The following is a 6,000-nucleotide window of genomic DNA, read 5'->3' as shown; positions in this document are numbered from 1 at the left end:
GTGAATTGATGACGCAAGCAAACTATAGTGAAGCTGGCGGTGACAGGTGCGCTGATGACGTTCCGACCATCATAAGCCTTCATCGCACTTTAGCGCGTTATCCGTCCGCGTCGAGCCTTTATCAACCGCGATCAACCGAACTCCGGTGGTCGTTGCATATGGCGCCACCGCGCGGACCTGTGTTGTCGCCGCTTCGCTCGCATGGAAGCAAGAAGCACGGGCCCTGTCTTCAAAGCGATTTGCGATGAGGACACAGTGCGCCGAGCGCTGATAGCTTCGAGTGCGCTGTGTTCTCGCCGCTTTGTTCACGTCGAAGCGAGAGGCAAAACGAAGGTGAATTCGCTCGCTGCTGCGTGCCATTTTTTAAACGTGATCGTCTTGCATGAGGGACGGACAGACGTACGTACGTACGTACGGACGGATGGACAGGTTTCCTCGTTAGGTAGGTATGGAAATGCTTATGCGTTCAAAAAATAATGCTCTCTGGTGAAAGCTGCCGCTATCGCTTGGTCATTTCGCAAGAATACGGCCAATGTGGCCGATCTGAAGAAACCCTGAGTTGTAATCGTTATGAATGAACCACAATGCGCGCACGCACGCACGCACGCACGCACGCACGCACGCACGCACGCACGCACGCACGCACGCACGCACGCATGTACGCACGCACGCACGCACTGAACCATTGCAGATTGTGTGCATGCCGTGCACACAAATAATGTGCGAACGCGGCAGGGAAAAACCACAGCAAGCAATCGGCGAGCTCTGCACGGACAAGCTTGACTTGCGCGGCCACCGTAATCATTAATCCCGGACGCGCTGTGTTGCACTCTCGTGGCTCCACTTGCCTGCAATGACTTCAGGCTGCAGCGAGAGATGATCACAGTGATCACAAAAAGGGCGTCATAGCAAAAAGAGCCACGTTCTCGCCGCCGACGACTCCATGCCCTATTCCAAGACCAAAATTTTGCTGTCAAACAAGATGGAGGCTAAATAGAACGCTAGGAAACTCAACGGAAAGGTCACCTGCGCACAAGTAAACATGGTCACTCTTATGCGATTAATGTGAGCTACGCTGTGCTTCTTCAAGGTTCCCACACGCAGATTGTTCGAACGCAGCTATAACATCTGTTTTTCTTTATTTTTTTCTTGTCGACGCGATGTGGCGTCAAGCCCTGGAGACGTACGTCTTCCAGATGCGCTCCATTACTTGGGCTCGAGGCTGTCTTCTTAGTAGTCAACGTAAACTGTCTTCAGTGCTGGCAAGAATGGGAGCGCAACCAGAGACAATCACATAACGGCACTCACATCTGGAATAGCAGCAGAGGCCATAACAGACTTTTGGGACAGTGACGGAGTGAATCCAAGCAGCGAAAATCTTTTGCTCCGCGAATAATCGGTGGTCCAGCTGACTTATGGGCGATAGGACGTAGAGAAGCTCTTCGTTCGTCAAAGGAAAGATAGTGATGGAAAAGCTGTTTGTTTACAACCGCAAAAGTGGCATGTGCGGCCGCGGTTAGAAATAAACGGGAGCTTCTCCGGAAGTTCTTGTCTCGAGCGCCATTGAAGTATCCACGTGATCACCTGATAGATCTCCTTCAGAATATGCGCTCGGTTCAGTCTACTGATGACAAATCGCGCATTGGTTGGATTGAGAAATACACCTTTAGTCAACTTGTCTGCACGTGTGGAAGTAGAATAGGAGGGCTGGAAGGAGTAAAAGAGGAACGTTGCGTAAATTTTAACCATGTTGACTTTTACTTTCAAGCACTCCTGCTTCCAAAGCACTCGTGAAGGGCTTGTATTGCCATCGCAAGCTTTCTCGAACTAGTTTGAGACTCAAGTATCATTCTGGACTTAATGCGAGCGCCTGATTTACTTGGGTATTCGTCATATGTCGGTGCGGCGAAGGTCCCTTTGTCAGACTGAATACTTCTCCACAAACAATAAACGGGGCACTGACCAAAGGATGATAACGTGAGGTCACATGAAAAAAGAAAAGAACGTTCCAGCTATAATACACTTTTCGTAAATATGCTTAAACAGTCGATATAGAAGCCGCAAAACACACACACACACACACACACACACACACACACACACACACGCACGCACACACACACACACACACACACACACACACACGCACACACACACACACGCACGCACACACACACACACACACACACACACACACACACGCGCGCGCACACACACACACACACACACACACACACACACACACACGCACACACACACACACACACACGCACACACACACACACACACACACACACACACACACACACACACACACACACACACACACACACACACACACACACAGTAGCAAGACGGCACATTCTGCACTTTTGCAATTAAGCACTTGCCAATCAGTTAAGTCAATCGATTGCAGTTTACGTAAACGTCCTTGAGGTGCTGAAGAGCATAGTTGATGGAAGGTACTACTTACTTTGGAAGCAACAGGCAATGGTTTGTTGCGAAGCATCAAGTTGCCAGTGACTCTTGCTTCACTCTGAGCCTTACATATAAGCTAGTAATGATCACCCGCATCACTTTGGAAACGAGAGTAAACGTTTCTGTCATCTCCCAAATTTCGTGCCGGTACTTGTTATTAATGAAGCAATACATTCAATGATGCTTTGTCTCATAATTCTATACTGGTTGAAGTGCCTCACACCTAGGCAATCTAGCTGCAGCGGTACAAGAAAAGCGTGAGTCTTATTACCGCTGCCACTATACTTCCCTAACATGATGATTGTTTCTCTTGCGAACTAGTATATCTAACAAAATAACAAAATATTCGATGTTTTGCATCCTGTGTACACTGTTCCCCCCCCCACCCACCCACCCCACTTCTTCATTGAAATCTGTTACAACACTCAGAACACCAAACTTTCGCTTCGTGGTCGTAACGAAACATCAACCTTCTAGAGAAAGGCTGTCATCTAACGGTCGATCACATGATGACTCGGCAAAAGAAAACATAGTTCTATATGCTTAACAGGGTTTCGGAATTAATCATTCATAGAACAAGGAAGAAATAAATAAACAAAGAAAGGAACCCAGGACAACAAGGAAGACGAAAGGAAAGAAGGAAGAAAGGTATTAAGGAACAAATGAAATGAAGAAGCACGCAAGAAAAGTATAAGTGCTGCTTTATCGTTCACTCCATCGATACGTACAGTCCATGAAACGAACGTAAGCTTAACCAGTTCGGATAAATTCGACGCTTTAGGGATAAAGCGTTGCGAGCTAACCCGAGTCCTATATAGCAGTCGACGGAGCTGAATAACCCGTCCACCCCGCATCTGCCCGTGAAATGGTGCCCCGTTAATTGGCCCTTTCACGCACGAGATGGCATAATGCGCGCAGTCTGCGTTACGAGTCCGAGATATATTAATATTTCGCAATTACAGGGCAAGGAGGCCGGCCCAGCCAGATTACGTATGTGCACGTTCTTTCTCCCGCCCTACGTGGAAGAGAACCCGCGCCTTTTGATGAAATTGCGTGGGTGACAATCACAGAAGCGCGACAGGGCGCAGGATTGAGGACGCGCTCGGCGGCGCAATTTTAATTTCGCGGCAAGCGTGCGGGTGCGCGGACTCGCGGCGAAGTCCTCCGCCATAGCGACAGCCGCCGTTATAGAGAGAGAGAGCGCTTTAGTTTGACGAACACTCGGCGCTTTGTTCAAATCTCGGACTTGTTCAAGGCACTGCGATGCACAAAGATTTCGGGCGCAGAAGTCCGAATGCCGTCCCGAGAGGATGGCGCAGCGTGTTGCGCAACGCAAGAATTTCAATCACGAGTCGGTGTGAGAGACCCCCTCTCGGACCTGCTAATCCTAAGTGCCTAGTATAAGTTCGGCACGTGTTCGCTGCCCTTCGGCACAATTAAAGATTCCTCTTCGCTTTGTATTATTTAATCCGAAAAGCCTTGTGTAAGCTTCTCGCCTTTGTGAGGGGCTCGAAGGAACGGCGGGTGGTGCTCGTGTCAAGTTCATGGGCGACGACGGACGTCCGCGGATGACGTCATCGAGTTCAGATAAGTACGCGATGTGTTAACTGTGGGCATCTTATTACCACTGGCAAGTGCTTCTGTTGAGCTACTTGATGGCATAGCCATTACACGGCACTACCACTGGAACGCGGACACGACATAAAGGAAGCCATGTGTCTGCTTCTTCTTGTGCCGGGCAATTTGCTGTGCTGCTTCCTTTGTGTCTCGTCCACAGTATAAGGATTTGCCAAGAAAATCGAACGCCAAGAAAACAAACAAATGGAAATGGACTTGGCCGCAAATGGAAACGGCCGATATTAGCATGCCCGACAGCATCCGTGCGATCTGGAAGACAGGTTATTATTATTTTTTTCTATGAAGTATATCCCGAACACGAAGACAGTGTTCCGCTTCACAATAAAGCTTTAATCGGTGATGATAATAATGAGAATGACTCAAGTGAGATAGCACAAATAAAGTAAGAGCGCATGGCACAGGACAAACGGATGAAACGGACGAAACACTGCCTGCCAACACGCTGAATGTTCGTTCATTTCGTTTGTCCAGTAAGGTACGCTGTTAGTCTGCTAAGCTATAACATGTACCAAGCAGTCCAAGTTAGAACTCTTGAGATATTCTATGACGAAAGAAGGCGAAGCAACTGTACAAGCGTTCAATAAAGGATGTGAATAACTGTGTCCTCGGTTGTGCCGGCCATATGGTTGTCAGTGCACTGTGTTCCTAACGCGTTAGAAAACTTTATGCTGTGTTATATTCTCTGTGTATACGTAGGCCAACATATATTTAGGGTTTAAGGCATTAGCGGCTTTTTTTTTTATGAAAACGGTAATTTCTAGCCGATCAAACTGTGAAGGGCAACCAGTCATCTCCTATGAAGGAAACACGTTGTTTCCATCGCCAACATGTAAAATGCAAGTCCGTGATGCTGGAGCCTTAGTGAGTTAGAGAAGCCACATGTTCCCTTTGTCTCTTTCTTTTTTAATGTTACAGACATTCAGGGACGATATACTCCGCCTTCAGTACTCTCAGCATAGTCGTCAACGTTCCGTGGATGTGTTACGTGTGGATTCCCATGCAGCAAAGTCCAGTTAGAGTCAGCTTAGGGTAAAAGGTATATTTCACATGGTGCGAGCGCAAATCCTGAAAGGAAAAGCGAAGCCCAAATTTCACTATTCGTGTCGCATCCTCGTTAAACCTAAGAGGACAAAATCTTTCCGAATAATATAGGTCGCATTCTCTCATTTTTCCTACCTCATTTTTCTTTTCCTCAAATACAGGGTAGCCAACTGGAGACATCATCTGGCTCACAACCCTGCGTCTCTCTATCTATCTCTCCCTCACGCTATGCAGCCTAACTTCACTAGCTTATGCACAACAGCCTCTATGCGCGCAACCCGAGTAAAAGCTGAGGCATGAACAAAATTAGGTCCTTAAATATGTATGAAGGGCATCTAATTTTGACGTCTGAACGACGCGCACATCTGGGGTGTATTGAATTTCCCGGGAGTTCCGCATGTGTCCAGCTATGATGCGTCTAACGGCAATCCATGGAGCGATTTAAATGTACAATTCGAGGAACAGAGAGTTAAAAGGCACGACGAGAGCGATGGTCTCCTTGCTGACATCACTGTCTATAGTATATATTTACTTTTGCGTGGCGCATCTTTGAATATTTGGGTCTTTATATGTTCCAGACATGTCGTAGTATGACTGAATAGACTATCACGGCTTGAGAGAACTCATATCTGCCGAAAGTGCACGAGGAAGTGGCACAAAGAAGGATATTTGACTCAACAAGTACTGCGCAAACCGCATACTTTCAGCTAATAGGACTACGATAACAACTGGCTGAAATATAAATAAAACTTCGAATCAAAAATGAACTTTTGGTGCAGCACGAAGGCACCACGAAATATATATTAGGATTCTTAAAGGAAACAGTTCTAATAAAATAGCCAA

Source organism: Dermacentor albipictus, chromosome 1 (genome assembly GCF_038994185.2).
Source record: "Dermacentor albipictus isolate Rhodes 1998 colony chromosome 1, USDA_Dalb.pri_finalv2, whole genome shotgun sequence".
Classification (NCBI taxonomy): Eukaryota; Metazoa; Arthropoda; class Arachnida; order Ixodida; family Ixodidae; genus Dermacentor; species Dermacentor albipictus.
This window is presented reverse-complemented; position numbering follows the sequence as displayed.